Source organism: Crocuta crocuta, unplaced genomic scaffold (genome assembly GCF_008692635.1).
Source record: "Crocuta crocuta isolate KB4526 unplaced genomic scaffold, BGI_CrCroc_1.0 scaffold396, whole genome shotgun sequence".
Lineage (NCBI taxonomy): Eukaryota > Metazoa > Chordata > Mammalia > Carnivora > Hyaenidae > Crocuta > Crocuta crocuta.
In genome coordinates, this window is record NW_027533259.1 from 2,986,399 (window position 1) to 2,999,384 (window position 12,986).

The following is a 12,986-nucleotide window of genomic DNA, read 5'->3' on the forward strand; positions in this document are numbered from 1 at the left end:
TGGAGCGCGCAGTGGGTGGGATTACCCGGGCCGAGCCCTGTCTGGTCCCGGAGATGCTGCACTTCTGAGCGGCAGGGGTTCGTTTGAATTTCTGCACCTCCAGAGTTGCAGAGCCCGCGTCCGTGGAGCTGCCTGGGTGAAGAACCGCGTTATTATCATTATCATTATTTTTTTTTCTGTTGGGAGAGCAGCCGTCTCTGGGACTTGTTTTAGATTCCGTCTTCTCGGCACATCACCAGGTTACATCTTCGCTGATCGAAATACATGTGGGTGTATTTTCTGGGGCTGTATGTAAATGAATGGGTCGACAGCTTCCTTAGAGCAACTTATTTCTTCTTCACATAGGGTATTTATCTTTAAAAATCCATTCCAACAGGTTTCTTTGCTTTTGTCTTGAAAGTTAACCACAGATGGAAGAGCAAAAGAAAGGAGCAAGGTGGAGTCGGGTGGTGGAAACCGGTGTTTTCTGAGTTTTCTGTTCTGTGGTGGTTTCTTAAGTTGGCTTATTATTGCGGGCGTTTTCCCGCCCTGGGGTAAAACTCGCTGTGGTCCTGATAGTTGAGATAAATATGCTTCCTTGGGCTACGATCTGATATCAACACAGCAACCGAACCTGGAGAATATGAAGAGAGTGAGAAAAGTTAGCCTTTGAAAGGTCATTTAGTTCTTGTCCTTTGCCTTTACTGTTACAATATGACTCACCTCCTTAAAGACTCTGGCTGAGCATGAAGTGTTTCCTATTTGATAATTCCGAGTAATTTATTGAGAAAGTCACTCCTGAGATACAACTCTCTGAAAATTAAGCGATTTCAATCTTGGTTAAAAATGGGTATCTAGCATTTCTATTTGTATTATAGTGTTTTTGATTTAGCCTCAGACCTCGATATCGTTTAGAAAGAAGTTATGTAATCTTTAAAAAGATTACCCATATCCCACAGTAGTTTGATGTTGCAAGAAAACATTAGGTCTGTGAGAGAAGAAATTAGGGCAAGTGTATTTAAGAGAGGTTGACTTCACTTAAAACTCTTCTGGGTTAACTGAAAATATAGTCCCAATTAAAAAAAATTTTTTTTGTTAGATTCTGCAGGCTTTCCTGTTGAAAGAATTTCGGTAAGTCTCCAAGAGAGGGTAATATTTAGTGTATTTCTCATACCTTGTTTACACTCACCATTACAAGTTGTACGGATTTCATATTGCAAAACTTAATTTTTAAAGTAGTCCAAGGATAAATGTATGAAGGACATCTTAATATAAGCATTCCATTGTAGGGTTTTGGTAATGTTTTAGTTGATAGAGTCATTCTCATGCTTGTTTGAAAAGAGTATTATGTTCCTTTGGTGTTTGTGAGTTTGGGAAACTGAGGGGATTTTTAAGAACATTTTGTCTCTGTTTGGAAAAGTACTGTTTGCTTTTGATTTTGGTGTTTCATTCTGCTTTTTCTTTGTAGTGGTAGATGGCTGTGGATGTAGTGGGTTTTTCCATTCCATTCTACTCTTTTTATGTAAATAAGAATATGGCTGTAGCTGGGAGGCTGTGTTGATCTGGCATTTTAGATTGAAAAGCACACAAGTAAAAAGTGTTAGCATTGAAGTGTTATTTGGGGAATGAACTGTGCCCATAAGTAATGGTTAATGAACACCTTTATGCTGAAGGGCTGTGAGAGCATGTATAAAATTGACATTAAAAAATTACCTGTGTGATTTTTAGCATAAGGCTCAAGTAGTAAACCATTGTAACTGCTATAATACTGAAGAATTCTACCTATCTCTAGTTTATAGTTAGTGCTTTGCTGGACTTGTCCTTTGAATTAACAACTATTTATTGTGTATTTAAATATTTTATTAACAGACTTTTGTGATAGATTATGTATGAACTCCTATGACCCCAGGGTCAGTTTCGTTATGTCAGAAATGCAGTCTTTTGCCATATCAGGTGGTAAAATAATGTATTATAAGTATGACTTACAAAGCCCTTTCAACATTTATGTATTTTTAATTTAGTAAACCTACAATGTGTGAAATTATTAATGCCATTTCACAGATAATGCAAACAGGAAACTGAGAGCCTGGGAGATTTTAGTGATTTGCCCAGGGCCCCTTAGCACAGCAACTCTGGCCTTCCCTAGTAATATCCACAGCTGCCTCTTGTCAGAAGGGTATGCCAATGAAGCCGAAGTAGAGTGGTGTCGCTCAGCATCACAGCCACAGATTGTACCCCTAAACCTATTGTTTGTGAATGACTGGTATCTTGGTTAAAGAGGCCCAGCACTGGCATATAGGTGGATCTGCATAAATTCAAAAGTGTGACTGAGAAATAACTCCGTATGGACCTGCTACCTAAAACAATCCCTCTTTTCCCTTGAAGGCAGCAGATTTTCATGTTTATCTAATTTCGTGGGGGGGGGGGTCTTCCCAGATTAAGAAATAGTAACATACTGACTGAACAGGAAGTGCCTGTACACTTCCATGCTCTTTTGAAATCTCTCTTATTTATAAAAGTAAAGTTGTCAGAATAAAGAAACACCAAGCTTCCTGATTGTTTCTGGCACTCCTTAAACTGCTCAGATGCCTGTTTGCTTTGCTTACAAAGACCCTGGTGCTAGGACATTTGGGCAACAAGCAGTAATTGGTTTGGAAAGTTTTCTGTAGTTCTTCAAACTACAAAGATGTTTGTTCTGTCTTTAAGTTACTGTGTTCATTCCTTTGGCTTGCTGGGACAGTTTGTGAAAAGTAGTACTGTGTATATATTCAGAATATGGTGCTATTATATGGTTGAAGTAACTAAGGACAGTTTAAAGAGTTTCTAGACTCCCTTTTTTAAAAACTTGAAGCCCATTTATCTGTTTATGAGCTAAACTAAGTAAAATATCCGACATGAGGTGAAATGTGTCCTTATCTTTTTATTCTGATCATGTGCTCTTTTGGTCCAAGTGTTGTTAAACATAATTATGATGAGGGCTTGGCTCCTAAGTAGTCCAGGCTCTATCACCAGGCAGAGCTGGAGCCTCGGAATGTCCTATAACTCTCCAGCCTGACTCGCTTCACGTATAAAGTTAAAGGGGTTCACACAGTGATGAACTTGAGCCATAGAATGTTCAAGTTAGAAGAGACTTCAGTGTGTACCTGGTCCAACCTCTTTAATTTACAGATTTCCTGTTTTACTCTTGCAAGAGTTTTTAGTCAATCATGATACCACAAAACTCAAACCTCAAAATTAGACTTTTCCACCATTTCACAGAGATGAGGTACTTTAACACTCTGGGATGAAAGTTGATTTTCTCTCTCATTCTTTGCCCGTATAGTATCTCAATTTTATGCATAGATGAGCTGTTCATTGTGTATAAATGTATATGTGCTCTTCAGAGCTTGTTTTTAACTGGCGAATGCAGATGCTGGTAGACATGTTGAATACCGTTACATTGAAGAGTTTGACAAACTTTTGATGTTCTCAACAACATTCTCTTGGTTAAGCATGAATGTGTAGAGCTTTATAATTCCTTTTTGCTTAACAGCCTAAATATCTTAAAATGATACTTTATAATCGTGCTCATCTCCGATTTACTATAAACTGCTCATATTTTAGTAAGTCTTGTTGAAGACCTAACTATGCATTTATATGGTACCCCGAGGCCATAGAGTGACCATTCCTCCAGGTTTTCTCGGGACTGAGGAAGTTCCCCGGATGTAGGACTCTCCGTGCTGAAACTGGGAAAGCCCTGGGCTCACTAGATGCATTGATCCCCATGCCTGAAGGTGTCTCTTCATGGAACTTGATTAACAATTCTTCCTGGTTGGAAGGGTAAGATGCTGGGTGGTTATGTGCTGGACAGACTCAGAGACCTCTTTTCAAGGCAAGGAAAAGCTCTTCAAGGCCTCACATATAGTTTCTGTTTACATGACTGAAATATAGAGCTATATAAAAAATTCATTATTGTTTGTTCAAAAAGCTCTTCAAGGCCTCACGTAGTCTCTGTTTATATGACTGAAATATAGAACTATATAAAGAGAATTCATTATTTGTTGGTTCTTCACAATGTAACTTTAAATGAGAACAGTTCAATTAAATGGGTCACATCATTTGAAATCTTCTCCATGTAAAATTAAAAGGGCAGTTATATTTATAAGGGAACTAGTAAGTTCCCTGATAAGTTCCTTTATAAATGCTTATGACTTTGAAAGGAACAAAAAACAAGACGGTGTTGAAAGCCTTTTTTAGGCCAGCCTGTCTGTGACACTTTATCTGTTTGCTGTAGGTTACTAACCGTGAAACTGGTATCCGTTCTAAATTCATGGGGTTTTCCTTACAGATTCCGCATAATGAGTGGAAAGAGCATAGACTTTGGAATCTGATTCAACTTCGGTTGGATCTCTAGACCCAGCGGTTAATCAGCTTTTTCACTTGATGCAAACTGTTAAACTCTGTAAGCCTTTTGTGACATGACCTTTAACATAAGGGTAATATCTGCCTCCTGGGGATGTTGTGAGGATCAAATGCGATAACATACATTTAAAGTGGTGCATAGTAGGTGCACATAGTAAGTACAGCGATAAACAGTAGCAGTCATGTCTGCTGCTCGGCGTACCCACGTTTGGGTTAGGAAGGATTCCGTTTTCATAGCTTCCCTGAACTTTGCAGCTGTGGTTATTGTCTCAGTTGGGATTCATGTGGGGAGGCCTGGAGTTGGAAATTCCAGACTTGTTATGGGGGTCCCTGAAGTCCTTTCAGACATCTGTGCCCTTCCCAGGAGTCACCCATGTATTCATGGCTCACAGTGGCACCAGTCAGCAAGATGCAGGAAGAATCAAAAAGAATGTCTCCCTTTCCCTTAGGGAGACTCCCAGAGGATCCTGTGAGACTTCTTTTGCTTGAATCACAAAATGTCATCAGTATGGCTGATCCCTAGTTGGAAAGGTAGGGGAAAGGTAGTCATTTAGGTGGCGCAGAGCTAGTAACCCTAGTAAAACCGAGGGTCTGTTACTGGAGATAAATGGGGGAGGGGACTAGATTTTATGGTAGGCATTGTCTAGTCTTTACCACTAGGTCACAACTTGACAAGCATAGGATTCAAGGCCTCAGGAATTCCCTGAGATTTTTCGTTTTTTCTTTCTGTAATTAGTAATGGTAATGCCCACTGTTGACTTTTTGTCTCAGTGTCCTTTGGATACTTTTGCTTCTTTTATAATTTTGACTCCCAACAAGTTTTTTTCAAACACCATGAACTCTGTCCTAGTGAAGAGTAATTAGGAGATTTAACTCCTGTTCTTGATTTATTCATTCAATAAATATTATTGAGCACTCCTATGTATAGGCTACTCTGGGTTATAATAGGCAATGTGAATCACCACTGAGTATGTTTCCTTTTCTTTTGTTTTGGCTTCCTGGGAGCACAGAGTCGAATCTGTGACCCAGCTGGAGTGAATACAAGTCTGTGATGTATCAATCTTTGTCCTTGGCAATGTGGTCTTCCCAGTCCTCGTGCTGTGTGGTCATTGTGGGGTGATGCCCCCTCTCTAACTTGTAGTGTGGGACAGGGAGGAAGAGCAGGCTTTCTTGTTGGTATTTGTCAGGCTAGTATAAATTCATGGGTATCAGAAAGTCCCTTTGGTCCTTCTTAAATGCTTGTCCTACCTTTATGCCAGTGACTAATTCAAAGTAGCGGTTCTTAACCCTGCCTGTATTGGAATCACCCACAGAGTTTTAAAAAACTATCTGGGGACCCCCACCTGACATTTTGATTCAGTAGCTTCAAGTATAGTTAACATTTATTTTAATGTTTATTTCTATTTGAGAGGGACAGAGCACAAGCAAGAGAGGGGCAGAGAGAGAGGGAGACAGGATCCAAAGCAGGCTCCAGGATCCGAGCTGTCAGCACAGAACCCAACGCGGGGTTTGAATTCATGAGCCATGAGATCATGACTGGAGCTGAAGTCGGATGCCCAACTGCCTGAGCCACTCGGGTGCCTCGACTCAAGTATAATTTAACAGCCTCCATGTCTTTGTCTGATGTGCAACCAGCCTTGAGAATCCCAGGGGGAAGGCTTTGTATTCAGCTGGCTTGGAAATACTTTGGTAACAATGTGGGGCTCCTCTCTATCAGTTACATTGGAAATCACATCATATCTTAATAACCTGTTTTGACCACCGGAAGGGGACATGGCAGAGCACTGAGATTAGTCATCACTTGGGTAGGAGATATCAGACGCTGAATTGCTTTGGGGGACATTTAGCCAAAGTTGGCCATGCTTTGCCTGTTTTACAGGTTCCTATGGTGGGAAGTCCTTTGAGCCAAAGAATTCCGGTAATTGGGGTTCAGGCTCTGGGGAAAGTACTGTTTGTAGATGTGGCTACTATTAGTATCATGAATTTGCACATTTTTCTCCCTGGGGGGGCCATAAGGAGAGATAGGAGGTGAGAGTGGAGAGGGTTATTATTTTCAGAGCCAGGACACTATTCAAGGTTTATGAAGAGTCTCCTGGTAAATCCACAGAGTCGCTGGGGCCATGAGGGCTGTGGGTTGCATAGGAATCCTTTGGAGAACCGTGATTTCTTTTTTTTAATTAAAAAAAATTTTTTTAACATTTCATTTATTTCAGAGGGAGAGAGAGAGACAGCATGAGCAGGGGAGGGTCAGAGAGAGAGGGAGATACAAAATCTGAAGCAGGCTCCAGGCTCTGAGCTAGCTGTCAGCACAGAGCCCGATGCAGGGCTCGAACCCATGATCCGTGAAGTCATGACCTGAGCGGAAGTCAGACACTCAACCGACTGAGCCACCCAGGCGCCCCTGGAGAATCATGGTTTCATAATTGTTTTGAGTTGTATGAATTCCAGGAAGACTGGGAGTTGCTTTTACTCAAGTATAAGAACAAAAACATTACAGAGTTTCATTTCATTTTATTCATGCCATTACCCTCTGCTCCCATGGCTTATAAGTGCAGAAATTTAAAATGGAATATGTATTCCACTGAAGTTCTTAGAATATACTAGATAGTGGCTTACAGTTATTGAGGGTTTATTGTGTGCCAGATACTAGGCTAAGGTTTATGTACATTCTGTCCAGCACCACAGTGAATGGGCACCAGACAAGGAAACTATAAGACTTAGAGATGATGAGCTGGGAAATATTTGTTTTAAGATGTTTTACATTTTTGTGCTCCTTCCTGGTAATGTGGTTTCTCCTGATAACTGATTCAAGTGTATTTTAATTATATCCATTTTTTATGTGCTTTTATAATTTACTATGTACTTCCTAGTATTCTGAAAATATACTGGGTTGAACTTAGGGAATCTCAAAAATCCTTTGAACTTGAAGATTCTGTTAGTTGACCTCTTGGGGATGGCCCACAATGCCACTCTGAACCTGCTGTTACACTGTCAGGAGATGGGCTGGACAGGGTCTCATCCCAGTGGTGCCCCGGGCCTTGCTTCCTTGTAAAAAACCCCCACTATTGGTTTGTTTTTTGTCATTCAGCTTTTTATCAGTGACTTTGGCATCCCTGATCCCATGGGTCACAGAACTTCCTGTCAGCGTGGCATACAGGGAGAATTATTCCTTACCGGTTGAGTTTGGCCAGTTACGGAAATGCCTTATACTAAAAACTACAGTTTTCAGTATTCATAGCTGACACTTTTGTAAACCTATGTCTCCAAAATCAATATGGTTGCTTATGATGATTTTTCCCCCTAATGGATTCTGAATGCTTGGAGGTCAGAGGCTTGTACTGCCCACCATATCTGGAAAGCTAGAATTTAGGTATAGTAGACATTTAACCAGTGTTTGGCAAATGACTCTAAGAATGATTTAAGTATATAGGCCCCCACAAATTATATCTGAAATCTTGTTATGAGGGTAGAAATCTAATGGCTGTTTGATGATCAGATTTGTCGTGAAATGTCTTCTGAAATATTTTTAAGCTCTAAATCATCTCCTGGTCTGCTTTATAAACCCATGAAACTACATTTTCTCCGAGCAGCTAACCTTGCTGTTGTCGGATGAAAAATACTGTGCTTATTCCATGCTGCCCAGCCTGAGAAGGTGGCTGCATCTGAGCTAACTTGGGCTGGGAGCCTCTGACATGCGGGGGCTGGGACTGGGAAGGGCACGTGGTTTGGGAGTAGCCACATTAGAGGGGACAGTTCTTCTGAGGCCTGGGCAGGCTCTCTGGTTCAGCCATCGGCTGTTAGAATCAGAGGTGGAAGGGCCTTATTAAGGCCTCTTATTTTACAGATGGAGAAAGTGAATCTCAATGATAGTAAGTGACTTTTTAAGTGTTAAAGGATTCAGGGGCGCAGGGGTGGCTCAATCACTGAAGCATCTGACTCTTGATCTTGGCTCAGGTCATGATCTCCTGGTTTGTGAGTTTGAGCCGAGAGTCGGGGCTCCTCACTGGAGTCATGGAGCCTACTTGGGATTTTCTCTCTACTTTTCTCTGACTCTCCTCTGCTCTCTCTCTCTCAAAATAAATAAACTTTTAAAAAGAAAAAAATAAATGTTACAGAATTGAGTGCAGTCTTGACCTACAATGGTTTGACTTTCAGTTTTTCAGTGTTATGATGGTGCGAGAGCCATACATACATGGTAGAAACCAAACTTTGAAACTGTTCCAGGCTAACGTTCATGATATGATCCTGGTGGTACTCAGGCTCCCAGTCAGCCCTGCAATCATGAAGGTCAGCAGTCGACACATGGCCATTCTGTTTTCACTATCAATAGAGTCAGTAAATACATGAGCTGTTCAGCCCTTTATTATTCCAAAACAGTCTTTGTGTTAGATGATGTTGCCCAAGTGTAGACTGACTTATGGAAGTGTTCTAAGCACATGCAAGGTAGGCTAGGCTTAGCTGTGATGTTGGGTAGATTAGGTGTGTTGAATGCATTTTTAACCGGAGATATTTCCAGCTTCAGGATGGGTTTAATCGGGATTCACCCTGCTGTACATTGAGAAAGATCAGTACAGGAAAAGTTGAAACCACAACTGAGGTCAGAAGTAAAAGAGAGTGCTTTTCCCCTCACTCCCTTTCCTTTCTCTCCAGGAGCTTTGAAGACCAGTTTCTCCATTCCTTTTCTTTATGGGTTATACTTTAAAAAACAAAAAGCTTTCTTTTTGCATAATTGATGGAGATAGAGACAGGAGAGAGAGAGGCCACATTTTGAAAGAATACTTTTGTTCAAATCTTGGCTTAAGGAACAGTAAATGAGCACATGAGGTCATATAACAGATTTAGGGTACACTTGTAAGTTTCTCAGCCATCAAGTTAGTCTTTCCTCCCCACCATCCCCAACCTTTTCAATTAAGTAATTATATCATACAAGTGTTACTGATTATACCAGAGATGAATCTGTACTTTTTATTTGCATTATTTTTAAGATACTGAGAGGGTGATAACTGTGTCCTTTCAGTAACCCTACAACTTTATGCATGCTTTCTCAGTTTACCTTAACATGCCATTTTAGTATGATTATCCTAAGGATTCCAGTTGTATTACTCTAGGGGGTATTTTAAAATGCGCTTTAGTCTTGGGGCGCCTGGGTGGCTCAGCGTGTTAAGCATCCAACTTCAGCTCAGGTCATGCTCTCATGGCTCAAGCCCTGCATCAGGCTCTCTGCTGTCAGCGTGGAGCCTGCTTGGGATCCTCTGTCCCCCTCTCTCTCTGCTCCTCTCCCCCCCCAATAAATAAACATTAAAAAAATAATAAAATGGGCTTTGGTCTTAAGCTACCTTGTTTAGTTTATTGTTTCCAATTCTTATCTTGTTTATGGTTTCTAATTCTAATCAAATATTTGCTTTCTAATACATTTTTTTAAAGTTTATTTTGAGAAAGAGCACGTGACTGGATGCCCCTTTTTCTCTTTTTAATGTGTTTATTTGAGGGGTGCCTGGTTGGCTCTGTTGGTTAAGTGTCCCACTGTTTATTTGGCTCAGGTCATGATCTCAGGGTTCATGGTTCGGGCCCCGCGTTGGGCTCTGTGCTGACAACTCAGAGCCTGGAGCCTGCTTCGGATTCTGTCTGTCTCTCTCTCTCTAAATAAACAAATAAATAAATATTTAAAAAAACCCTTTGTTTATTTACATATAGGAAAAGCTTTTCTTGTAGAGGAAGCACCTACAGTGTGCATATTTTAGTGCCTTAAAACCTTTTAAAAGCCTGTGAAATGACTTTTAGTTCAGTATATTGAATTTTCTGAAATAGCACATATTTTCAAAGCCTTTGGTGTTCTGTGATCAACAACATCTGTTGTCCTAAAGTAGTTTTTGTTTTTGTTTTAATTTTTAAATCTTTATTTTTGAGAGCAAGAGAGACAGAGTGTGAGCTGGGAAGGAACAGGGAGAGAGGGAGACACAGAATCCAAAGCAGGCTCCAGGCTCCAAGCCATCAGCACAGAGTCCGATGCAGGGCTCGAACTCACAGACTGCGAGACCATGACCCAAGCCGAAGTTGGACGCTCAACTGACTGAGCCACCCAGCCGCCCCTGTCCTGGACTAGTTTTTGAAGAGAAAACATGTTCTCTAATTTGTATCCCGGAGAGTTAGGTGTGTTCTGCATTCATTCCTCTCAAAATGGTCTATTCTAAGTCTTTGGTGCTTTTGCTAAGGTAGCATTTGTTTGTGAATTACTTGTGTCAACACAAGTAACACAATTTAGTAATCCATGGATCTCGGGTGTACGGTGCTTCAGAAGGAGTGGAGCACTCTTCCTGAGAAATTTTTTGCACTAGTCCATTTTATAGAGCACAGAAGAGGTGACATGGAAACAGCGCATGATTGGGAAGGAGGTCGGGTTTTCTTAACAAGGCTAGCAGGTCCTGTTCTTAGGGTAAGGTAAGCTAGCTAAGCTGAGTTGGGGAATTGTGTTTGATGTGTGTTCAGATTCCCTGACGGGTTTCCCTTAAGTGCAGGCTGATCTGGGTTTAGGTTTGTGGGCCAGGCAACCCGGGCAGTGCCGCCATTCTGTGGATCCTGATGTGTGAATTAACGTTTTCATTTGTTGAACTATTGAAGTTTCTTTTCTGTTTATAATCAGATGAACACTTTATAAGACAAATTTAAAGTTTTTTTTTTTAAATGTTTTATTTATTTCTAGAGAGAGACAGCGTGAGCAGGGGAGGGTTAGAGAGAGAGGGAGTCACAGACTGAAACAGGCTCCAGGCTCTGATCTGGCAGTCAGCACAGAGCCCGATGCGGGGCTCGAACCCATGTACCGCGAGATCATGACCTAAGCGAAAGTCGGACGCTTAACCGACTAAGCCACCCAGGCGCCCCTAAAGTTTTTTTTTTTAAACACAATACTTTGATTATTATAAAGGATAAGGAAACTTAGACTTTTTATAAAAATACTTTTTTTTTTTTTTAAGTAGGTTCCACACCCAGCATAGAGCCCATCTGGAGGCTTGAACTCCCAACCCTAAGATCAGGACCTGAGCTGATATCAAGAGTTGGATGCCTAACTGACTTAGCCACCCAGGTGCCCCCCCCCCCAAATACTTTTTTTAACAAAAATTTTAAGGAAAGAAAAATTTCAGCAATCTGTTTTTAAATCTATCTAGAATTCTAAAGTGTTATTTTTCATTTGAAAAACAATTCTATTGGATCAAAAGTTTCTACTTATCCTATGATTGATTTTTCATAACAATTTGCATTTGGATAGTGGTTGGAGATACTACTCCATGATGTCATTGCTTCTTATTACTGTGCTTCAAGGAGATATTTAGGAGCTATCTTTATTTAACAGGTATGTAAGCCCACTTTTAGAGAGATTAGGTTGCCTTCCCCATGCTAGTATCTCTGCAATTAGTGGTAAAACTGGTGTCCTGTCTTTTACACTCCCACCTAATGTTCTTTTCACTTTTGTGAAGGTAAATTATTTGGTGTGATACATAGATTTATCCTATATGTACATCTATCTAAGTGTACATATGTATGCATATATATTCTAACATATTTTTGACTGAAAAATTGTTCGTGAAAAGCTGTCATAACTTGTTTTTAGTGTGCTCCCAGGTATTGTATATTAAGTGACTTGCTTTGCTTTCTTAGCTTTTTGGTGAAACTGGTTGTTAAGTCAACAAAGTGAGTAAAAGAAAGAAAATTCACAGATAACAAACAGTGTGGTATTTCCTTTGTTAATGTGTGTGGGGCATATACCTCCCACAGAACATTCTCCCTTTCATTAGCCAGTGTACTTCCCACATTTGGACATATCTTCCCTCCCACCAGACTCCGATATGCATGTGGGGATTAATACCAGTCTCAGCAGAAGCCTATATTGCATGTGAAGGATGGAAATGGTTTAATTTAATCTACGGAAGTCCTTTGCAGACATTTCAGTGAATTAAAATAGTTTCATTAGCTATATTACCTAGCATTGCATCAAAAGGACCCTTTTCTTCACTAAACATAGGACCACGAATATAAAATTGTGAATTTTTAGTTGTTTTTAGATACCTGAAAATACAGTTCTGGATGTTTTCCAGATTTAATGTCAGCATCTTTGTGGGCATGTAATGGATAGTCACTCAATACAATCAAATAGTATTTATTAAATGTCACCCCTAAGAATAATGATTTGCAATGTAGTGATTTAGGAGTACGTTGAAATCCCAAACATACATTGTACTAATGTAGTTCTTTTCTTTAATTTTTTAAATAATGCATTCACTGTAGGCAGCTGGCAAATCTTAAATGTCAGAGAAGAAAGGATAAAACATTTGCTTTTGAAATAGAGAGTTCTTGTTTTTTGAAAGCATTTTGCCCATGTGTGGAGTTATTGAAATAAAATATTTGTACTTGGCACACTTGTTTTCACCAAATGTCACAGCTCAGATCTCTCTTTGGTTACAGACTTTGGGGTAAGTTCTTCTCCTGTTAAGTAGGCAATTAATCTCCAGAGAAATGTGGAGAATGTAGTTGATAATTACTAAATGGAATTTATGTTGTCCTTTTTAGATGAGATCAGGCGTGTTCAGGGTGTTATGCCGTAGACAATGTGT

At 40.2% G+C, this 12,986-nt stretch overlaps 1 protein-coding gene across 5 annotated transcripts in view; it reads left to right on the forward strand.

The window, feature by feature from the left end:
- The first annotated feature begins 25 nt into the window (after window positions 1-25).
- The window catches only part of NAPEPLD (N-acyl phosphatidylethanolamine phospholipase D), a 43,180-nt gene continuing 30,219 nt past the window's right edge, over window positions 26-12,986 (forward strand). For 4 of the 5 annotated variants that reach the window (XM_077746979.1, XM_077746981.1, XM_077746983.1 and 1 more), the window contains exon 1: window positions 26-266. The gene's annotated coding sequence lies outside the window, so the exon portion shown is untranslated. The other variant, XM_077746980.1, reaches the window with a different exon arrangement.